This window comes from Aquarana catesbeiana, linkage group LG04 (assembly GCF_042186555.1).
Source record: "Aquarana catesbeiana isolate 2022-GZ linkage group LG04, ASM4218655v1, whole genome shotgun sequence".
NCBI classification, from domain to species: domain Eukaryota; kingdom Metazoa; phylum Chordata; class Amphibia; order Anura; family Ranidae; genus Aquarana; species Aquarana catesbeiana.
In genome coordinates, this window is record NC_133327.1 from 342,863,606 (window position 1) to 342,888,764 (window position 25,159).

The following is a 25,159-nucleotide window of genomic DNA, read 5'->3' on the forward strand; positions in this document are numbered from 1 at the left end:
CTGTTATTAAATTACAAACAATTGGTGGGAGAGAGCCTGGGCTGCCTCATAAAGGATTGGATTTTTAAAGGAGACCATTATATCTGTATACCGAGGTAAGCACAGACTCAGAAAATAGAGATAAAATTCGATTTATTAAATACAAAAACATAGTATTAATACAATAAAATCACAAGCTACATAAAGTACATTATTAGTACTTGGTACTAAAATTACTATTGCGTAAGATGCTGGAGAGATGCTAGACTATGCAGAAGGCCAACATGTTTTGCAGTTTCCTGCTTCTTCAAGGGCGTCGCATGCATTTGTAGGTGTCTCTAAATTACATAAAGTAACATTAGGAGCCATATTTTCTGATGTATACAACCAAAATATATTCACTTTGACTAATAAAAGTGCTTACCCACTCGCAATTAATAGTGCCTAAAATCAGGCGTGCACAGCCAGAGCTCAAAACAAGGACCCAATGAGTTGTCAGCCAATCCCGATCATTACCCCATGGCAGTCAGAGCCTAAGGAGTTGGATAGTGGGGTGTTGGACCATGTAGTGGCCAAAGCTAACAGTCAGGTTTAGCCTGTATGAAAGAATACATATTTAACTATTGTAGCCATAAAGCAAAGTTTGATTAATATTATAGAGTTACCCTATGTATTGAATCCCTCTAACTTGGATTATCAAATAATGTTTGATGATTTATATGTGAGTTAACCCACTAACTATAACCCAGCCAACATACATGCTAACATAAATGCTTGGTGGGAATATAGCAACAGAGTGGGATTTAGTTGACTATATTTATTGTAGTGATAATAAATCATAAATATGTCCAGGGATGTAAAGAATATATATGTATATAACCACCTGGGTAGTCCAGATATATGCAGAGACACATAGGGAATATATGAATGCCAAAGTGTTAAACAGCTGTAATGAGATACTGACATCAGTATGGCAGCAACAACAAAGTTAAGATATATATATATATATATATATATATATATATATATATATATATATATATATATATATATATACCTTGGAGCGGTGGGTGGAAAGGGGACATTTAAATGTGGTGGTTGCGACCAATGCCCTTGGATCAGAGAGGGTACTGGCTGTCCTTTACCAAGAGGGGGATATTACAGATCAAAAACATATGCAGATTGTAATACCATTGGGATAGTCTACCTTGCAACGTGCCTATGTGGCGCATTCTACATTGGCAAGACGAAACGCCCATTTGCCAAACGGATTCAAGACCACCTCTATTATCTTGACGCGGGTTTATTATATACCCCAATCTGTAAGCATGTCGGATTAAACCATAGTTATGATCCCACATACATATCATTTTTTGCTTTGGAGGTAATACCAGAATCCGATAGAGGAGGAGACTTTGACAAAAGAATCCTCCAGCAAGAGGCTAGATGGATCTTTGGTCAAAGGGCCACCTATCCACCGGGATTAAATACTGCTTTGTCGTTTAAACCATTTTTATAAACAAACAACAAGATCCAACTCGGAACCGACAGATTTGGTGGGCTCTTAATGCACCTCCCATCCAATGGCATACCAATTAATTAAGTAGTTCCCACTCCCCTGTTCTCGTTGACAATGTAGATCGAATAGACATACCTTACCTGACTGGCATAGATGGTCTTTTTGATTGGTATGTCTCCATATACGCAGCTCACCAGTTAACAGTGGGGGAATATATTGTGATAATAATCAATATTTCCTTTTACATTTGATGTTTTTTATTTTTTTTCCCTTGTTCCCTTCTATGCACTCCCCTCCCTATTTTTTCCCCTTTTTTTATTTTCTCTTCTCCCTTCCTCTCAGGGTCATTATATTTTTGTTAATAGCTTGTGATTATGTAATACCATCAAGAGATTAATGCATTGGATTATTGTATAATGATTGTCTATGGTTATACTTGTGTTGATTTTTCCTTTTTTTTTTTCTTATTATTTTGGAACAAGCCTTTGTGCTTATACTGATTAACCCTCTATTTTCGCTGTAGTGACTAGTGCCGACAGACGTGCACGGCATCTCACGCAGGGGGTCTTGGGACTCAGCCAATGGCGATCAGGAGACTAGTGGTGCTGTCCGGGCGCCCCTGGTGGGAGGTTAGGGTCATTCCATCTCCCTCCCTCCCCTCGCACGATATCCAGTGCGTGGTGGGCGTTAGCACGATGACGGCCCGATCCCGCTGTCACGCGCATGCACAATGCAGGGGCTCCCGCTCCGGAAGCAAAGTCAGGGGTCAGCTGACCCTTTGTTTCTGGAGGGATTGTGTATACTTAAGGAGACGGGAGTAGCGTCTCCGTCAGCCACTGACCACGGCAGCACACAGACCGAACAACAGTCGGAGGTTCCCGGCTACCGAGCCGCTTCATACTAAGACCCTTCAGAGGTAATTACTAGATGGACGCTCCTTTTGTTTGTCCATCATAGCAAATGGTGCCATATGACACTGAGGCTGTTTATTCTGCTCAGCTCTGCTATCTGTTTGCTTGAACAGCAGTCTAGACATAATGAGAAACCTATATTGGAACATATAAATAAATCTGTATTCGCTGCTGTTAATTATATAGCTTAACTTTGTTGTTGCTGCCATACTGATGTCAGTATCTCATTACAGCTGTTTAACACTTTGGCATTCATATATTCCCTATGTGTCTCTGCATATATCTGGACTACCCAGGTGGTTATATACATATATATTCTTTACATCCCTGGACATATTTATGATTTATTATCACTACAATAAATACAGTCAACTAAATCCCACTCTGTTGCTATATTCCCACCAAGCATTTATGTTAGCATGTATGTTGGCTGGGTTATAGTTAGTGGGTTAACTCACATATAAATCATCAAACATTATTTGATAACCAAGTTAGAGGGATTCAATACATAGGGTAACTCTATAATATTAATCAAACTTTTCTTTATGGCTATAATAGTTAAATATGTATTCTTTCATACAGGCTAAACCTGACTGTTAGCTTTGGCCACTACGTGGTCCGACACCCCACTAACCAACTCCTAAGGCTCTGACTGCCATGGGGTAATGATTGCGATTGGCTGACAACTCATTGGGTCCTTGTTTTGAGCTCTGGCTGTGCACGCCTGATTTTAGGCACTATTAATTGCGAATTAATTGCGAGTGGATAAGCACTTTTATTAGTCAAAGTGAATATATTTTGGTTGTATACACCAGAAAATATGGCTCCTAATGTTACTTTATGTAATTTAGAGACACCTACAGATGCATGCGACGCCCTTGAAGAAGCAGGAAACTGCGAAACATGTTGGCCTTCTGCATAGTCTAGCATCTCTCCAGCATCTTACGCAATAGTAATTTTAGTACCAAGTACTAATAATGTACTTTATGTAGCTTGTGATTTTATTGTATTAATACTATGTTTTTGTATTTAATAAATCAAATTTTATCTCTATTTTTGAGTCTGTGCTTACCTCGGTATACAGATATAATGGTCTCCTTTAAAAATCCCATCCTTTATGAGGCAGCCCAGGATCTCTCCCACTAATTGTTTGATATTGGGTATATGTATACACCCCCACCTCTTTTTTTCCTTTCTTCTGAGTTTTCCAATAGGGAACAGTTTGTAAATAGACTAGTATATTTTGTACATGTACATTTATTTATTAGACTGTACATATTGTTAATACATATTTTGATTGCTTACAGATTGTGTTCTGAAAACAGATTGCATTTCCTGTATGTTTATCCAAATCTAGTTCAGCACCGATCTTGAAGAAGTGATTTTTGTCATGGAACACATCAGTCTTATGCACTAAATGATCACTATAACAATCTGGAATTATACTGTATATGTGATTTTAAGGATACCATGCGGTTGATTTACTAAAACTGGAAAGTGCAACATCTGGTGCAGCTGAGCATGGTAGCCAATAAGCTTTTCACTTCAGTTTTTTCAGTTAAGCTTTGACAAAAAAAAGCGGAAGCTGATTGGTTTCTATGCAGAACTGCACCCGATTTTGCACTCTCCAGTATTAGTAAATCAACCCCTATGAAATAAAATAAATTTTTAATTATATATTGGTTCTTTTTTCTATGTGGTATATTTAAAGTAGTTGTAAAGGCAGAAGGTTTTTTTTACCTTAACAGATTCAATGCATGATAGTAAATATTCTTATGTGTGCAGCACCCCCACCAGCCCCCCTTATCAACCTGAGCTTGATCTCAAAACCATTGCACAGAGCAGGTAAGTATAACATATTTGTTTTTTGTTTTTTTTTTTAAGGTGAACCACCCCCTTTGTTTGGGTGGTTCACTTGAGTACAAGCCTGTAATACCCCTCCATTACAAGCCATTTTTCAGTTTTCAGCACTGTGCTAGTTGACAATTACTCTGTTTCTTAACACTGTTCCCAAATGAGTGTTACATGTTTTTTTTTTAGACACATATAGCTTTATTTTGGTGGCATTTAATAACTGCTGGGTTTTTTCACTTTAAAAAGATAAAAAGACCAACATTTGGAGACACAAGAACTGAAATTACTTTCTGTTAAAATAAAAATGCCTAAATAGTATAAAAACCACATAAATTACTCATTTTGGGAACCTAGATACCCTAAGGTGATATAATTTTTTGCCAACATTTTTTGGAAATGAATAAACATTACATTACTTACAGTAGGTAAACACAGAGGGGGTTATTTATGAAAGGTAAATCAACTTTGCACTGGAAGTGCACTTGGAAGTGCAGTAGCTCTAAATCTAAGGGGTAGATCTGAAATGAGCGGAAGCTCTGCTGATTTTATAATCCAATTATTCTTCTTGCATATCCCCCTCGGATCTACAGTGACTTTACTTCCAAATGCACTTTCAGTGCACTTTCAAGTGCACTTGCCGTGTAAAGTGGATTTGCCTTTAGTAAATAAACCCCAGAGCTTGAGAATGGTGTGCCAGATACATTAACATACTTATGAAGGAGGAGGTAAAGACGTGCACTAGATGGGCAACAATGAGATGACCTCCAAAACAGGACTGGCTTTACAGGTGAAGGCCACTGACAATTTTTTTCCCTACTCATCTTTTCTGGCTGTTTTTCACTAGTTTTGCATTTGGTTAGGGTAAGTGTCACCACTGGTTGCATAAGGTGATACCTGGACCCTATAGAGTCCAGGATGGCTATCAATACGTGCCATTGCCAAAAAGTTTGCTGTGTCTCCCAGCACAGTCTCAAGAGCATGGAGGAGATTCTAGGAGACAGGCAATTACTCTATGAGAGCTGGACAGGGCCGTAGAAGGTCCTTAACCCATCAGCAGAACCGGTATCTTCTCCTTTCTGCAAGGAGGAACAGGATGAGCACCGCCAGAGCCCTACAAAATGACCTCCACATTCACACTGGTGTGAATGTCTCTGACCAAACAATCATAAACAGACTTCATGAGCATGCCCTAAGGGCCCGACATCCTCTAGTGGGTGCCCGGCACTGTGGAGCTCGATTAGCATTTGCCACTGAACGCCAGAATTGGCAGGTCTGCCACTGGCTACCTGTGCTTTTCCCAGATGAGAGCAGGTTCACCCTGAGCACATGTGACAGACATGAAAGGGTCCGGAGAAGCCATGGAGAATGTTATGCTGCCTGTAATATCATTCAGCATGGCCAGTTTAGTGGTGGGTCAGTGATGGTCTGGGGAGGCATATCCATGGAGGGAAGCACAGACCTCTACAGGCTAGACAATGGCACCCTAACTCCCATTAAGTATTGGGTTAAAATCCTTGGACCCATTGTCAGACCCTACGCTGGTGCAGTGGGTCCTGGGTTCCTCCTCATTCATAACAATGCATGGCCACATGTGGGTAGAGTATACAGCCAGTTCCTGGAGGATGAAGGAATTGATACCATTAAATGGCCCCCACACTTGCCTGACCTAAATCCACTAGAACACCTCTGAGACATTATGTTTCAGTCCATCAAATGTCACCAGGTTGCACCTCCGTCTGTTCAGGAGCTCCATCCAGATCTGGGAGGAAATACCCAAGGACATCATCTGTTGTCTCACTAGGAGCATGCCCCAACATTGTCAGGAATGCATACAAGCATGTGGGGGCCATAGAAACTACTGAGTACCATTTTGAGTTGCTGCAATGCAATTTCAGCAAAATGGACTAACCTGCTGCCTCATTTTTTCACTTTGATGTTCGGGGTGTCTTTAAATTCAGCCCTCTGTAGGCTGATAATTTTCATTTTTATCAAACGATGTGGCATCCTTTCATTCCTAACACATTACCCAGTTCATATCAGTATAGATATCCAGAATGATATTTTTCCCCATTGAGATCTGATGTGTTTTCAAAGTGTTCATTTAATTTTTTTGAGCAGTGAATTAAGTTGTTACTTTTTATTATTTTATTATTTGCACAGTTATTTGTATTGCTCAAAAGTTTTTAGGAACTTTTTTTTTTACCGTAGCTGTCCTCTACCTTATATATATTGCCCAATGCCCAATTGTAAATAACAATAATTGTTATACTCTAAATGATCAGCTATATAATTATATTGGCCAAATTTTACCAGTTGGGAAAATGCATAAAAATTTCCTTAATGGATCAAAAGAGAAAATGAAAATTCTTGTACAAATGCTGATAGCTCAGTGGAGTGAGGATGATTTTCTATGCTGATAGCTCAGTGGAATGAGGATGAGCATTTCTCAGGCAAAACACAACACGCTTTGTCAGGAGATCATCGGAAGGATCTATAAATATTCAACATAAGCATATGAATAGCTTTCATATCAACCACTCTGCATATATTAAGAATATTTGTAAGCATACTGCATACATCTCATGGTGCCTAAACCTCAGAAAAACCTAGAATGGTTGAAAAGTATTGTCCTATATCCTTAATTAACAAAAATCCTAAATTGCTGACTAAAATCATGGCAAATTATCTGCCTTTATTAATCACTACATTCACAAGGATCAGGTAGCGTTCACTCCAGGAAGGCAGGGTCCTAATCATATTCAAAGGGCCATGGATATTATTTCTCTGAAAGGGATTTGTCAACTGATACGACACTGGAAGAGTGGCATACTCGCTTTTGTGCAACTTTTCCAAGGAGTTGTAAAACTTGAAAGTGCTAACGCAGTGTTACCTTTTCCCAGCCTGCCTAGCTAAGGTGTATTGATGTTCATCCATTGTGCTTTCAAGGCTGTTCCATGAAGGGAACCATGTTTTACATATGGTGGGAGTGTCCTCGAATCAGGTGGTATTGGAATAGGATTTTCTAATTGTTCCATCACATTCTATGTAAAACACTTAATCAACAGCCCCAGTATGCTCTATTGAAAGAAGCTATTCCTAACTTCTCTGGTAATAAACAAAGATTAGCCTCTTCCATTTTTTAGCAGCCAAATGTACGATTCCAGGAGCTTGGAAAAGGTTGTCTGCATCCTTTACCCATACCAAACAAAGTTTTGTGGATCATGATTCACGAGAAGCTAGCAAGTGTGCTGAATGATAGAGTCATGCATCTTGAAAAACCTTGGGCTTCATAGATGTACATCCAACTGGACTGATTATTTTAGCTCTGATTATTGTAGCTCTATGGTCCTGAAGGACCCTAGGTGTCTTTTCTTCTTCTTTTCTTCCCTTCCTTTCCCTGCCCTAACCTTTCCTTCTTTCCTCCCTTTTTTCTTGACCTTCTCCTATTTCTCAGTTACCTTTCCTCTCGGTTTGCACTACATGAGGCAGGGGGCCTTCCTAAGTTGAAAGTTCCTAAGCTTCTTATAGATATTGGGAATATATGTGCCTAGCCATACATGTTATCCATTACCAAATTTGGTCTCTATTAGTCTTAGGACCAGGTGGTTACATAATGTATATATATATATATATATATATATATATATATATATATATATATATATATATATATATATACATATACACACAACACACACTATTACCAAAATATAGACAGGCACAGTGAGGGCAAGAGCAATCAAGATAAGACTTTGGTGGACATTGTCCATGGATGAGGACATTGTTGATGTACCTGTGCTATACCAATATGTGCTACAGGTACAGTGACATTGAATCACCTGAAAACGTTAACTGCTCCCATGCCCACAGAAACAGCAGCTATAGCAGTAGAGATACTGTATGCCCACTGACCAGCAGCATAGCTGGAGGATGACATGTGCTCATCAGAGGTGGGGGGTCTAAGTACTAACCAGTATTTACCAGAGCTTCTGATGGTGGAGATGGGTTTTGCTGTGTGTTAGTACCAGTTGCAGTCTTCAGGATCACCCCACCAGGAGGTGAACAAGCTTGGGTCCAGTAGTAGAAATAGCAGATGGGATCAATTAGAAGTGCAGTCCGCAAAAAAGCTAAAGGCCGGTAACAAGTGGTTGCCGGTTGGGATCAAGCAGAAGCGTAATCGAGGAACAAACCAAAAGTCGGTACCATGTGGTAGCAATAATATGGTCGACAGTGGAAGTGACAAGAGCGATATACTGACTGGAGAGAGCACAATAATCTGGTAAACAGGAAGTGCAAAGGTATGTCCCAAATGGGAAGTTTATGAGAGGAGCAATGGTTTCAAGGTTCAACACAAACAAGACATAAGGCAAGGTTGTCTAAGAAATCAGGCAGGGAGCTGTCCAGCATCTCAAGTGGCATACAGAGAGATAATGTGCTTTTGAGTCCAAAAGCAGTTCTTGTCCTCAACGTCAAAGCAGAACTTCACTCAAAAGGGGAAGTTCTGCTGTTGCGCCTCTACCCACTTCCTCTAATAACTTTGGACACTCTTTTTGGGGGGGTACCTAGTTTTGACAGGTACCCACTCTCACTTTGGCTCAGATTGCCTAGATGATCTGAGCATAAGTTCAGCCCTCTTCACCACAACTTTCTGGGACACATAACTGGTCCCAGAAAGATGAGGGACCATTCACAAAGTGCAAAGGGGCTTGCGCATGTGTGTAGTAGGAAGCCGGCTATGAAGCCACTAGTACTCAAAGCCGACTTTCCATAATAAAGATAAAAAAAGAAAAAGAAACTGCGCTATAAACTCCAACAATCCTAAAGAGCAACAACTCTGCTGTAGGATATATACAGTCGATAAAAAACAGTTGTAAATAGAGCTGCGCTAAATCACAAACATAAATTGTGAAGAACCAAGACAAGTAAATAAAAAGAATTAAAACAAAATAGTCCAAATAGTGAAAGTAAATATCCCAACACAAAATATTGTAAACATCAACTCCAGTCTCAGTTCATCAGTAAGTGTATTGGCTCTATAAATTGTTACAAGATACCTCAGCGTTCATACAAAAACATATAAACAGAGTCACCATGGTCATACTACAGCCAGCTGCTGCCAACCCTCTGGTCACATGGGGTAGTCCACATATGTTTCTTTGGGATTATTAAACTCCCATTCACAGTTGCAGATGAGTGTCTATAAAATATATACAGGCATACCCCACTTTTAAGTACACAATAAGGTTTATTTACTAAAGCTGGAAAGTGCAAAATCAGGCTCACTTCTGCAAAAAACCAATGAGCTTCCAGGTCTTATTACCAAAGCTGGGGTTAGAAGCTCATTGGTTTCTATGCAGAAGGGAGACTGATTTTGCACTTTCCAGCTTTAGTAAATAAACCCCATTGTGTACTTAAAAGTGGGGTATGCCTGTATATATATATATATATATATATATATATATATATATATATATATATATATATACATATATATAAAGATCCTGATACCAAATGATTACTAATGGGATACAAAAATAAATCCAAATAACAATATAAATAAGATTAATAGGGCAGAGGGATAAGCTAATGTGGGACCTTTTCAAATTACAAACGACATCTCTATTCCCCAACATCTACTAGGATCACCCCTACTGCATACGGTCTTTTGCAGTAGAGGGGAATTTTAACCACAATCCTTCTCAAGCCCTAATACAGATAGTCGAATATATCCCAGAATAAAATATACACATGAATGCTTCCCATATCAGACACTTACCAAAAGTGTATGGTGTTGAAGCCACTGACCTTGTGTTTGGATATATTCAGATACGAGGAATACAGTGATGGATGGCAGAGGGGCCCCAGCGCGACATTACCTTGGGCCAGAAACAAATGACTCCTCTACCACTCACGCACTGGAGAGTCCTAAATAGAGCGGAGGGCGGTGCCTGCCTGCAGGCGTGCTGGGATGCACACTTATGTCTACAGGCAGGGATCTCAAACTTGGTGCCATTGCACTGCAGATGACACACCATGCATCATTACACTCGCTGCATGCTGCAGTGGAAGTCCACTGTGTTTACATACATATGGCCCCTGCACATTGATCTCCCTGCTGACACAGTGAAAGTGTCAGCAGGGAGATCTGGTAAGAGCTGGTAAGAGGGAGATCTTTCTCATCTCCCCGCCTGCACACAGAGCAATAATACTAATGCCCACAAGGGGATTAGTGTGTGCCCACTGCCCAGGCACAACCTTCACACCCTTATTGCTCTATTACTGCCTACAGGCTTTGTTTGCTGTCTCTAAACATGCCAACAGTTATTTGGCCCCATGTTTAGTCAGCTGAAGAGTCATAACTAAAGACTGCACCCTTAACAGTTGCTACTCACAGACCTTTGTCCCTTTAGCTTAGTGTAAAAGGTACATCTCAGGAGATGCTACACCATATCCTAGCCAATTCTTTTGAGTGCACTCTAATCCAGTGTAGTCTTGCTCACATTTCAGTTAACATTTATGTGTACCACTTATTGCTGATTTATTCAATGATTGCAGTTTAGTGGTATATAACCTAAATTATTTTAGACACTTATCTACTTTGGTATAGTTATTACTCTGTATAGCAGACTGTTTCCAGATTTACTTGGTGTGTGTTCATTTATGTTCAAACCATAAATGCTATTTATTTTAACCAGTATAAATAGATTAAGTGCATTTACCACTAAATGGGTGTGTATCAATTTTCTGATAGTAACCCACAGCCAGGTAAAAGATATTTACAGTATACTTGTGTATTTAGACGTTCTTGCAATGACTTTTATTCAACCAGGTGTGTTAGATGGGCTGATGCTGTTCTCAGATTGGCGGTGCAGAACAGAGAACCTAAATGTACCAAGTGGCTCCTTCAGGGGTAGCTCTACACCCCTATTAAGCATATGTGTGCAGATGGCACTCCCTTTAGGAGAGGCATCTCAGATCTACACAAATAGCTTAATGCAAACTCACCGAATTTGCCTCTAGGTCAAACCTTGATTGAAAAACCAGTGGGATAAAATTATCTTGATATTACAGGTTCAGAAATCCTGCAATAAATTACTGTTCCAATAGTTTTACACACCGGAGGCTACACAAGCTATTTCCTGCAACTGATTCAGAGGTGCTGCAAGTGCCATAATGCCATAAGGAGTTGCATCCAGGAAAAGAGTCTTGTATACATCTCCCACCAACTGTTTATAAACAGAAGCTGTCACCTGCCAGCAATTTAACCTCTTCATGATGAGGGTAAAAGAAATCCCAATGCCTGAACACAGTTTTGAAACGTTGACATGTGTTATGAAAACTATACATATCATCCCAACTACTTAGCAAATACAGGTGAATTATACCTTGGTTTTATCAAGACCAATTGGGCTTCCATTTGGTGGCAAATGATAATGGATATCACCTGATTTGTTTCTTGTATCAAAGGAAAACTAGCACAAAATAGTAAAAAAAATATTTTTAAATATGTTTTTACATTTAGCTGTATATACATATATATAAAGAACGTTCATGGACAGTATCTAGAGACAGATTATCGCATCCACATCCCTAATATATAGCAAATAGAAAAAGTTTAAAGGAAACAGAACGAACCTGTCCCTCAATGGTGGTTGGGATTTTTAAGATGCAAATGACTGTCATGAGGTAAGCAAAACCATAAAAGATATTTAGAAAAATTCATTTATTACAAAAAATACACATTAAAACAATGTTGCTCATGGAACAAATGAAATTTGTTATTTTGATACTCATTTTGAGAAAATTGAACAAATGCTAGGGTGTACTGAGCAGCCGACGCGTTTCACAGTTACAATTACAGCTTCTTCGGGGCTGTTTCCTATGCATCTGTATAGTTAAAAATTACAAAGAACATTTGACATTAGTATCAACAAACAATTATTTTACAAACAGTATAACAATATATATAGTGCTCACCTAAATAGTCTGACACTGATCTTATCACAGCATCGAGGGAGCTAACACCATTCCGTGACAAAAAGGCGATGTCAGAGTTGCCTAGATGGTCTCGTGGATGTTGAACCATGTGTGCGAGTAAGAAAAATCTAAAATATAGTATTACATAAATATTAAGATGCACTGGCATCCCAGATTGAAACACATGGATAGTTGAATGTAAATCTCACAAGTACAGCGATATATATATTAGGTTATTAGAGCATCCCATAAGCAGGTTTATATGGTGATACAATTCACATGTATAACAAAAAGAGACTCAAGATGGGCTTGTGATGAAAAAAATAAAGTCAAAAAAGAGATAAAAGTCTCTGTTACATAAAATAGTAATTAATATGATATAAGCCTATTAATCAAACCTACTTAATTTTAAAGACTGATTGAATCCATATACATTTATATATTAATAGGGATGTGATCCGATCCAGACCTCGGATAGCGCTACCCTTTCCAGGGCCAGTACCTTTATTGTACTAGCTATCTGCTTTTATGAAGATGTAAAACCTAAGGTAAATAGATATACTATCACGTACCTGATCGGAGGCTGAAGTGCTGGGAGAGCTTCCCTTGCGACTAAGTGCAGAGCGCCCCCTGGAGGTGGTACAGGGGGAGCTATACTCAAAGCGGCAGGGGTTGCTGGCTGCGGCAAGCTGAGATGAAGCAGAGAAGTCCACTGGTGGGCAGCTGACGAGCAGGGTAGACTGCTAGGCAGGGGTACCTCGGAAGTACCAGATGAGATCGTACAGCAGGAAGTACCAGGAGCAGTGTCAGGAGCCAGGCCGGGGTTCATACACAGGACAGCAAACAGTAGCAAAGTCTATAGAACAAGCCAGGGGTCATACACGGTGCAGCAGATCAAACAGTAGCAAAGTCCATAAAACAAGCCAGGGGTCATACACAGTGCAGCAGATCAAACAGTAGCAAAGTCCATAAAACAAGCCAGGGGTCATACACGGTGCAGCAGATCAGAGCGGAGTAACAGGAACGAGCCAAGTGTCAAGCCGGGGTAAGTACAGATCAGATAGGTCAAGACAAGCCGGGTCGTTTAGCAGATAATCCAAGACAACAGGAACAGGAACTGAGGAATACACAGGAAGCTGAAGATCATGCAGCAGTTGGTGACTGCTGCAACATGCTTTAAATAGTATGCTTGGTGCCTGGAGTCTCTCACGTGGTGTGTGTGCTTTGGTGTGCAGGTGTTCGCATTAGTGCTGGAGAATTTGTGTTAATTGATACAGGATTCTGCTGGCCATAGATGTTAGTTCTCCTGCGGGTTAGTCTCTGACAGTGCCCCCCCCAAGGGGCAGCCTCCGGATGCCCAGGCGGGCTTGCTTCTCCGGATATCTTCTGAAGAATTCACGTAGCAGTCTAGGGGCATGAACATTACTTGTGGGTTCCCAAGAGCTCTCCTCTGATGGGTAGCCCTTCCACTTCACTAAATATTGAATTTGTCTACCTCTCTTTCGACAATCCAGGATGATTTCCACCTCGAACTCCGTTTCTTCACCCACTGTGATTGGAGGTGGAGGAGGATCTTCTCTTCCAGAGAAGGGCCCAGTACTGATTGGCTTGAGCAGCGAGACGTGGAAGACTGGGTGAATCTTGTAAGAGCTTGGCAGAGACAATTCAAAAGCCACAGGATTAATCTCTCTCTTAATCGCAAAGGGACCGATGAATCTTGGGCCCAGCTTCCGGGAGGGGCAAGACAATTTAAGATTCAATGTGGAGAGCCAAACTTTGTCCCCTACTTTCAGAACTGGATTACCTTTCCTCTTCCTGTCATAATGCTTTTTATAGTCCTCCTGTGCTTTTTTCATGTTTTCTTGAAGAACCTGTAAATTTTCTTGAATGAAAGTTAATCTGTCCTGTACAGCAGGTACCGCTGCTTCTGGAGTGACATAAGGCAAGAAGGATGGGTGGAATCCATAGTTTGCCCAGAATGGAGACTGATTGGTGGAGGCGTGTACCGAATTATTATAGGCGAATTCGGCACATGGCAGCAAGGTTACCCAGTTATCTTGAGAGAAGTTAGAAAAACAGCGGAGGTACTGCTCTAGTGTCTGATTCGTCCTCTCCGTCTGGCCATTACTCTGTGGGTGATAGGCAGAAGACAAACAGATTTCAATGTTCAAAGCTTTACAGAGAGCCCTCCAGAACCTTGAAGTAAATTGTACTCCTCTGTCGGATACAATACTGTCTGGCAAGCCGTGCAATCTTACGATCTCTTTAATAAAGACATGTGCTGTATCAATGGCAGAAGGTGTGCCTAGTAGAGGCAGGAAGTGGGCCATCTTTGATAAACGGTCGACCACCACCATGATAGTGGTAAAGCCTTCAGATGGGGGCAGCTCCACAATAAAATCCATGGACAACATTTTCCAGGGGCGGTCCGGGATAGGTAGTGGTCTCAGCAAACCCCAGGCTTGGGTGCAGCTTCCCTTACTTCTGGCACAGGTTGTGCAGGAGCCTATGAAATCCTTACAATCTTGCCTCAGGTTAGGCCACCAGTAGGATCGCTGAATCAGCTCAGTAGTCTTATGAATCCCGAAATGGCCGGCAAGTTGGTGTTCGTGAAAGGTCTTGAGGACCTGAAGCCTGGCTCCCATGGGAACGAAGATCTTGTCCCCGTGCCACAGGAGTCCTTCCTGCCTTCTGAATGCAGATCCTTCGGATTCGAGGCATTGAGCAGAGGTTTGTTCAAGGGTTGATCTTAGATCAGGTTGAACTAAAAGGAAATTCTGAGGGGACAAGATGGTACTAGGGGCCACAGTCTCTGGAGTTTCTGGAAACATGCGTGAGAGGGCATCTGCTTTCCCATTCTTGGACCCCGGACGGTAAGTAAGGTGAAAGTTAAACCTCGAAAAGAACAGGGCCCATCTGGCCTGCCGTGGTCTTAGTCGTTTGGCAGATCTGAGATATTCAAGGTTTTTATGGTCGGTGAATATCATGATGGGATGAGCTGCGCCTTCCAGTAGGTATCGCCATTCTTCGAGAGCAGCTTTTATTGCCAGTAATTCCCGATCCCCCACATCATAATTCCTTTCCGGTTGGCTTAGTTTTTGGGAAAAAAAGGCTACAGGGTATAGTAAAGCTTTAGGGCCTTGGCGTTGTGACAGGATAGCCCCTATGGCGACTTCTGATGCATCGACCTCCAAAACATAGGGCAGGGCTGGATCTGGATGTTGTAGAATGGGGGCCGAGGTGAATAGAGCCTTTAGTTTATCAAAAGCTTCTTGGGCTTCCTGGGACCACTGGAAACGGGTATGCTGGCGAGTGAGCTGGGTAATGGGGGCAATAATACCAGAAAAGTTTTTAACAAATCTCCGATAAAAATTAGCGAACCCCACAAATCTTTGGATACCTTTCTTGTTGGTAGGGGCTGACCACTCCAGAATAGCAGATACTTTCTGAGGGTCCATAGCTATACCCGATGTAGAAATAATTAAGCCCAGGAACTGTATGGATGCCTGTTCAAATTGACACTTTTCTGCTTTTGCATAGAGCTTGTGTTCTCTCAATGTAGATAGTACCTTCCGGACGTGGGTTCTATGTAACTCCAGACTGTCAGAGAAGATGAGGATGTCATCCAAATATACGATCAGGAAATGATCCAGGAATTCTCTAAAGATGTTGTTTACAAAATGTTGAAAGGTCGCTGGGGCATTACATAGTCCAAAAGGCATAACACGGTATTCAAAATGCCCAAAACGAGTTCTGAAGGCGGTCTTCCACTCATCCCCCTTTCTGATGCGCACAAGGTTGTAGGCGCCTCGTAAGTCCAACTTAGTAAAGACTTGGGCAGAACGGAATCTCTGAAAAAGCTCGGGAACCAGGGGGAGAGGATAACGATTTTTGACCGTGATTTTGTTAAGTTCCCTGTAGTCCACACAAGGCCTGAGGGAATGGTCTTTCTTCTCCACGAAGAATATTCCGGCACCAGCTGGGGATGATGATGGGCGGATGAATCCTTTTTCTAAGTTCTCGTCAATATATTGACGTAAAGTCTCAAGCTCAGTCTCTGAAAGTGGAAATATTCGACCAAAGGGGATCTCTGCACCAGGCAGCAACTCGATTGGACAATCGTAAGAACGATGAGGTGGCAAAGTGTCCGCTTTTTTCTTATCAAAGACATCTAAAAAGTCATGGTAAACTGGAGGGACGTCTTGGCTAGAATTGGAAACTGGCTGGACGGTAAGGCAACTGGAAGGTGCTACAGGTTCAGGTATGATACAATGCTGGTGGCAATAAGTTGACTTGAAAGCGATATTCCCTGTGTTCCAGTCTATCTGAGGGTTGTGTGCCCATAGCCAAGGGAGTCCCAAAATTACAGGGAACATAGGAGAACAAAGAACATCAAAACAAAGAAATTCTTGATGGCCTGGGTCAATCATGGTGAGAATAGGCAAAGTCTCTTGAGTAACAGGCCCAAACTGCGGTGTTGAACCGTCAGCCAAGTGAATTTTAAGTTTATGTTCCTTCCTCCGAAGTGGAATCTGAAAGTCTTTAGCCAGGGAAATGTCCAAAAAGCAACTGCAAGCCCCTGAGTCGATTATTGCTGGAAGTCTGACCTCTCCTCTTGCCAACTGTAATGCGATATGGAGAACAAGATGAGTTGGAGAAGGTTTCGGGACTTGGAGGCTAGTCGAGTTGCGGAAAGGAGATCTACTGGGCCTTATTGGGCAGTTGAGACGGATATGTCCGGGTTCTCCGCAATAGAAACATAGGTTGGCTTGCCGGCGATGAAGTTTCTCGTTAGGGGTCAGAGCAGAGCGAACTGCGCCAATTTGCATAGGCCCTTTGTTGGACGTGAACGGAGTGACAGGTGCAGGAACAGCTGGAACTGTGGGCGTCATCCAAGAAGGCCAGAAGGATCGTGCACATTGTTCAGACCGTCGCTCCCGCAGGCGCCTATCAATTTGGACGACTAGCTGGGTGAGTCCTTCTAAAGTGGTTGGGGACTCTACTCGTGCAAGTTCATCTTTGACAAGTTCAGATAAGCCGAGCCGGAATTTGAATCTGAGAGCGGCCTCATTCCACCCCGTGTCGGCAGCCCAGGTGCGAAAGTCCACGATATAATCCTCTACAGGGCGCTGCCCTTGCCGCAAGGCATGAAAGGCGGCCTCAGCAGTAGCCATACGTTGTGGATCATCATATAATCTGGACATAGCTTCAAAGAACAGGTTCACTGAATTAATAGCGGGATCCTTTTGCTCTAATAACTGATGAGCCCAGGACTGGGGTTCATTGGACAGCAGGGAAATAACAAATCCCACTTTAACAGTTTCTATGGAAAAGGTTCTTGGTTGGAGGGCCAGGTAAAGTAAACAGGTGTCCTTGAATGCTCGGAACTTCCCTCGGTCACCAGAGAAGCGCTCCGGAGTAGGTACCCTTGGTTCAGGGGGTGGAATCATCATAGGAGACATTGCTTGGTTCTGAAGGTGAATCTCCAACTGGGAATAATGTCCTTGTAGATTTGTCACTGCTTGGGTCAGCGTAGCGACTTGCTGGCACAGAGTCTTGAGCAGGGAAGCACCTCCGTCAGCCTCTGACGTTACTGGCTGCATGATACTATCACGTACCTGATCGGAGGCTGAAGTGCTGGAAGAGCTTCCCTTGCGACTAAGTGCAGAGCGCCCCCTGGAGGTGGTACAGGGGGAGCTATACTCAAAGCGGCAGGGGTTGCTGGCTGCGGCAAGCTGAGATGAAGCAGAGAAGTCCACTGGTGGGCAGCTGACGAGCAGGGTAGACTGCTAGGCAGGGGTACCTCGGAAGTACCAGATGAGATCGTACAGCAGGAAGTACCAGGAGCAGTGTCAGGAGCCAGGCCGGGGTTCATACACAGGACAGCAAACAGTAGCAAAGTCTATAGAACAAGCCAGGGGTCATACACGGTGCAGCGGATCAAACAGTAGCAAAGTCCATAAAATAAGCCAGGGGTCATACACAGTGCAGCAGATCAAACAGTAGCAAAGTCCATAAAACAAGCCAGGGGTCATACACGGTGCAGCAGATCAGAGCGGAGTAACAGGAACGAGCCAAGGGTCAAGCCGGGGTAAGTACAGATCAGATAGGTCAAGACAAGCCGGGTCGTTTAGCAGATAATCCAAGACAACAGGAACAGGAACTGAGGAATACACAGGAAGCTGAAGATCATGCAGCAGTTGGTGACTGCTGCAACATGCTTTAAATAGTATGCTTGGTGCCTGGAGTCTCTCACGTGGTGTGTGTGCTTTGGTGTGCAGGTGTTCGCATTAGTGCTGGAGAATTTGTGTTAATTGATACAGGATTCTGCTGGCCATAGATGTTAGTTCTCCTGCGGGTTAGTCCCTGACATATACTAACCATCATTCCTCTGGCTGTCCCCTCCCTTCCTTAAAATAAAATGTGTATTCCTTATAATTGGTTGTAACTCCGTGCTCAACATTTGGTTATTATTATTATCTTTTAGGGACTATTCTGAGGACTTGGGAATTGCTATAATAAATATATTTGTAATTAATACTTACCATTGTTCATGTATGTTTTACATCCCTTTTAATATATTAATATATGGATTCAATCAGTCTTTAAAATGAAGTAGGTTTGATTAATAGGCTTATATAATATTAATTACTATGTTATGTAAGAGCGAGTTTTATCTCTCTCTTGACTTTATCTTTTTCAACCCAAGCCCATCTTGAGTTTCTTTTTGTTATACAGTGGGGGCGGAAAGTATTCAGACCCCCTTAAATTTTTCACTCTTTGTTATATTGCAGCCATTTGCTAAAATCATTTAAGTTCATTTTTTTTCTTCATTAATGTACACACAGCACCCTATATTGACAGAAAAACACAGAATTGTTGACATTTTTGCAGATTTATTAAAAAAGAAAAACCGAAATATCACATGGTCCTAAGTATTCAGACCCTTTGCTCAGTATTTAGTAGAAGCACCCTTTTGATCTAATACAGCCATGGGTCTTTTTGGGAAAGATGCAACAAGTTTTTCACACCTTGATTTGGGGATCCTATGCCATTCCTCCTTGCAGATCTTCTCCAGTTCTGTCAGGTTGGATGGTAAACATTGGTGGACAGCCATTTTTTGGTCTCTCCAGAGATGCTCAATTGGGTTTAAGTCAGGGCTCTGGCTGGGCCATTCAAGAACAGTCATGGAGTTGTTGTGAAGCCACTCCTTTGTTATTTTAGCTGTGTGCTTAAGGTCATTGTCTTGTTGGAAGGTAAACCTTCAGCCCAGTCTGAGGTCCTGAGTACTCCAGGATATCCCTGTACTTGGCCGCATTCATCTTTCCCTCGATTGCAACCAGTTGTCCTGTCCCTGCAGCTGAAAAACACCCCCACAGCATGATGCTGCCAGCACCATGCTTCACTGCTTGGACTGTATTGGACAGGTAATGAGCAGTGCCTGGTTTTCTCCACACATACCGCTTAGAATTAAGCCCAAAATGTTCTATGTTGGTCTCATCAGACCCGAGAATCTTATTTCTCACCATCTTGGAGTCCTTCAGGTGTTTTTTAGCAAACACCATGTGGGCTTTCATGTGTCTTGCACTGAAGAGAGGCTTCCGTCGGGCCACTCTGCCATAAAGCCCCGACTGGTGGAGGGCTGCAGTGATGGTTGACTCTCTACAACTTTCTCCCATCTGCCGACTGCATCTCTGGAGCTCAGCCACAGTGATCTTTGGGTTCTTCTTTACCTCTCTCAACAAGGCCCTTCTCCCCCGATAGCTCAGTTTGGCCGGACGACCAGCTCTAGGAAGGGTTCTGGTCATCCCAAACATCTTCCATTTGAGGATTATGGAGGCCGCTGTGCTCTTAGGAACCTTAAGTGCAGCAGAAATTTTTTTGTAACCTTGGCCAGATCTGTGCCTTGCCACAATTCTGTCTCTGAGCTCTTCAGGCAGTTCCTTTGACCTCGTGATTCTCATTTGCTCTGACATGCACTGTGAGCTGTAAGTTCTTATATAGAAAGGTGTGTGGCTTTCCTAATCAAGTCCAGTCAGTATAATCAAACACAGATGGACTCAAATGAAGGTGTAGAACCATCTCAAGGATGATCAGAAGAAATGGACAGCACCTGAGTTAAATATATGAGTGTCACAGCAAAGAGTCTGAATACTTAGGACTATGTGATATTTCAGTTTTTCTTTTTTAATAAATCTGCAAAAATGTCAACAATTCTGTGTTTTTCTGTCAATATGGGGTGCTGTGTGTACATTCATGAGGAAAAAAGTGAGCTTAAATGATTTTAGCAAATTGCTGCAATATAACAAATAGTGAAAAATTTAAGAGGGTCTGAATACTTTCTGTCCTCACTGTACATGTGAATTGTATCACTCTATAAACCCACTTATGAGATGCTCTAATAACCTAATATATATATCACTGTACTTGTGAGATTTACATTCAACTATTCATGTGTAGGGATGGGCTTTATGTTCGGGTCGAACATGAGTTCGACTCGAACATTGGCTGTTTGCCCGTTCGCCGAACAGCGAAAAATTTGGGGTGTTCGCGGTGAATTAGAAAGCTGCGGAACACCCTTTAAAAGTCTATGGGAGAAATCAAAAGTGCTAATTTTAAAGGCTTATATGCATAGTATTGTCATAAAAAGTGTTTGGGGACCCGGGTCCTGCCCCAGGGGACATGTATCAATGTAAAAAGAAGTTTTAAAAATGGCCATTTTTTCAGGAGCAGTGATTTTAATAATGATTATAGTGAAACAATAAAAGTGTAATATTCCTTTAAATTTTGTACCTGGGGGGTGTCTATAGTATACCTGTAAAGGGGCACATGTTTCCCATGTTTAGAACAGTCTGACAGCAAAATGAAATTTCTAAAGGGAAAAAAAGGTCATTTAAAAGTGCTAGAGCTAGTGTCGGCTTTAATGAATTGTCAGAAAAAGAAAGTAATTTAAAAGTGCTAGAGCTAGTGTCGGCTATAATGAATTGTCGGGAAAAAAAGTAATTTAAATGTGCTAGAGCTAGTGCCGGCTATAATGAATTGTTGGGAAAAAAAAGTCATTTAAAAGTGTTAGAGCTAGTGCTGGTTATAATGAATTGTCGGAAAAAAAAGTAATTTAAGAGTGCTAGAGCTAGAGTCGGCTATAATGAATTGTCGGGAAAAAAAGTAATTTAAAAGTGCTAGAGCTAGTGCCAGCTATAATGAATTGTCGGTCCGGCAATACACATAAAAATTCATTGATAAAAACAGCATGGAATTTCTCCACAGGGGAACCCCGAACCAAAATTTAAAAAAATGCGTGGGGGTCCCCCTAAATTCCATACCAGGCCCTTCAGGTCTGGTATGGATATTAAGGGGAACCCCGCACCAACATTTAAAAAAATTATGTGGGGGTCTCCCTCAAAATCCATACCAGACCCTTATCCAAGCACACAACCTGGCAGGTCACAGGAAAAGGCCACATGCCCTCAACATTGGGAGGGTGCTTTGGGGTAGCCCCCCTAAGCACCTTGTCCCCATGTTGATGGGGAGAAGGGTCTTATCCCCACAACCTTGCCTGGTGGTTCTGGGGTCTGCGGGCAGGGGGCTTATAAGCATCTGGAAGCCACCTTCAACAAGGGGAACCCCAGATCCCGCCCCCCTGTGTGAAATGGTAACGGTACCCTACCATTTCACAAAAAATGTGTGAAAATGGTAAAAAAAGACACTACATGCCTTGGGACAAGTCCTTTATTAACCCTTTCATGACTAAGCCTATTTTTTAAATTTGGTGTTTACAAGTTAAAATCCGTATTTTTTGCTAGAAAAATATTTAGAACCCTTAAAATTATATATATTTTTTTAGCAGAGAATCTAGAGAATAAAATGAAGATTGCTGCAATATTTTATATCACACGGTATTCATGCAGCGGTGTTTTAAACGCAAATTTTTGGGAAAAGGGACACTTTCATGAATTTTAAAAAATCCAAACAGTAAAGTTACCCCAATTTTTTTGTATAATGATGTTACGCCGAGTAAATAGATACCAAACATGTCATACTTTATAAATGCACGCACTCATGGAATGGCGACAAACGACAGTACCTAAGAGTTTCCAAAGGGGACGCTTTAAATTTTTTTATGGTTACCAGGTTAGAGTTACAGAGGAGGTCTACTGCTAGAATTATTGCTCTCGCTCTGATGATCGCGGCGATACCTCACATGTGTGATTTCAACACTGTTTACATATGCAGGTGCAACTCCTGTATGCGTTTTCTTTGCTGCGCAAGCTCGCGGGGATGGGGGCACTTTAAATTTTTTTTAAATTTATTTTATTATCATTTATAAATCTTATTTATTTGTTTTATTTATTTTTATATTTATAAATTGTGTTTTAAAAAAAATTTTTGATGACTTTTATTGCTGTCACAAGGAATGTAAACATCCCTTGTGACAGTAATAGGTGGTGACGGGTACTCTTTATGGAGGGAAAGACCCCCGATTCCTCCTTCACACTTCAATGTATTCAGATCACCGAAAACGTCGATTGACTGACTACTGTGTATTTTTTTTAAAACCGGCGCCATTGGCAGCCGAGTAAACGGGAAGTTGCGGGCATCATCCCGGTATAACCCCGGAAAGCCACACACATCTGCATACGCTCGGCGGGAATGGGTTAAAAAATAAAAAAAATAAAACTGTCCCACGGAGTCTTCTTCTTCTTCTTCTCGTGCTCCGAAGGACCGAAAAATTAAAAAAAAATAAAAAAAAGCTGCAAGCCGCCTCCGATCTGCCTATGAAAGCCATAGGGATATCCCCTTATGTCAGAGGGGGTGGGGTCACCCAGTGATAACTTCGTGTGGCTCTGCCCTTGCTTATAAAACAACTGTCACCTGAGGGGCCCGTCATTACGGTGGGTGCCTCCCATGGATGCAGATCGTAGGCGGCTTGCGGAGCGCGAGAAGAAGAAGAAGACTCCGTGGGACAGTTTTATTTTTTTAATAAAGGACTTGTCCCAAGGCATGTAGTGTCTTTTTTTTTACCATTTTCACACATTTTTTGTGAAATGGTAAAGGTAGATTTGTACCCGTTACCGTTTCACACAGGGGGGCCGGGATCTGGGGGTCCCCTTGTTAAAGGGGGCTTCCAGATTCTGATAAGCCCCCCACCCGCAGACCCCCACAACCACCGGGCAAGGGTTGTGGAGATGAGACCCTTCTCCCCATCAACATGGGGACAAGGTGCTTTGGGGAGCCACTACCCCAAAGCACCCTCCCAATCATGAGGGCATGTGGCCTGGTACGGTTCAGGAGGGGGGGCGCTCTCTCATCTCCCCCTCTTTTCCTGCAGCCTGCCAGGTTGCGTGCTCGGATAAGGGTCTGGTATGGATTTTTGGGGGACCCCACGCCTTTTTTTTATTCTGGGCACGGGGTTCTCCTTAAAATCCATACCAGACCTGAAAGGTCTGATATAGATTTTATAGGGGGACCCCACGCCATTTTTTAAAAAATTTTGGCGTGGGGTTCCCCTTAATATCCATATCAGACCTGAGGGGCCTGGTATGGAATTAGGGGGACCCCCACACTTTTTTTAAAAAATTTTGGTTCAGGGTTCCACTGTGGGGAAATTTCATGCCGCTTTTATCAATTAACATTTATGTGTATTGCCGGTGTTTAACGGTCTTCGTGTGTTCGAACAAATTTTTTGCCTGTTCACATGTTCTGGTGCGAACCGAACGGGGGGGTGTTCGGCTCATTTCTATTCATGTGTTTCAATCTGGGATGCCATTGCATCCTAATATATGTAATACTATATTTTAGATTTTTCTTACTCGCACACATGGTTCAACATCCACAAGACCATCTAGGCAACTCTGACATTGCCTTTTTTCACGGAATGGGGTTTGCTCCCCATTGCTGTGATAAGATCAATGTCAGACTATTTGGGTGAGTGCTTATATATTGCTATACTGTTTGTGAAATAATTGTTTGTTGATACTTATGTCAAATGTTCTTTGTAATTTGAACTATAAAGATGCATAGGAAACAGCCCTGAAGAAGCAAAGAAGCAGTAATTGTAACTGTGAAACGCGTCGGCTGCTCACAACACCCTAACATTTGTTAAATTTTCTCAAAATGAGTATCAATTTCGGTCATTTGTTCCATGACCAACATTGTTTTAATGTGTATTTTTTGTAATAAATGAATTTTTCAAAATACCATGCATCTTAAAAAGTCCCAACCTCCATTGAGGAACATGTTCTTATCTGTTTCCTTTAAACTTTTTCTACTTGCTGTATATACATATATCTATATATATTATATATATAGATAGATAGATAGATAGATATATAGCTATTACCATAACCTAAAATTAAATATAGAATCTGGCACTTCGTGTGAGGGTCAAGATACATAACCAAAATACAAAAAAATAGGTGCTCTCTTTAAATATTGATAATCCAATATCCCATAAAAATAAAGAGCACATGATGGCTCATAAATTCAATATCAAAACACACTATACTTTTTAATAATCATTACCTAATATACCAAGAAAAAACACAGTGCACACAATGGCTCAAAAATTCATAATAAAACACATTAAACATAAATTAAGCCAAGAATCAATGAACAGATCAATTCAGCCAATAAATGAAATGATATTTATAATGAAAGTTCATCCCAAAAAACAACCTAAAGTGTTGAGGTGAAGCAATCTTGTTATCCAGTGTGACTCTATGTGCTTCCTCAGTAAACATAAGTGCCTTACCAAAAATGATGTACCTCTAAATAATAGGAGGTCATCTGGACATATAACATGTTTGTAATTTTAACCACTTGCTAACCGCGTCATGCAGATATACTGTGGCACAATGGCTCTCCTGGGCGAAATCCCATTTGGGTACGTCCTACCCTTTTTTGGCCACCAGAAGGTGTG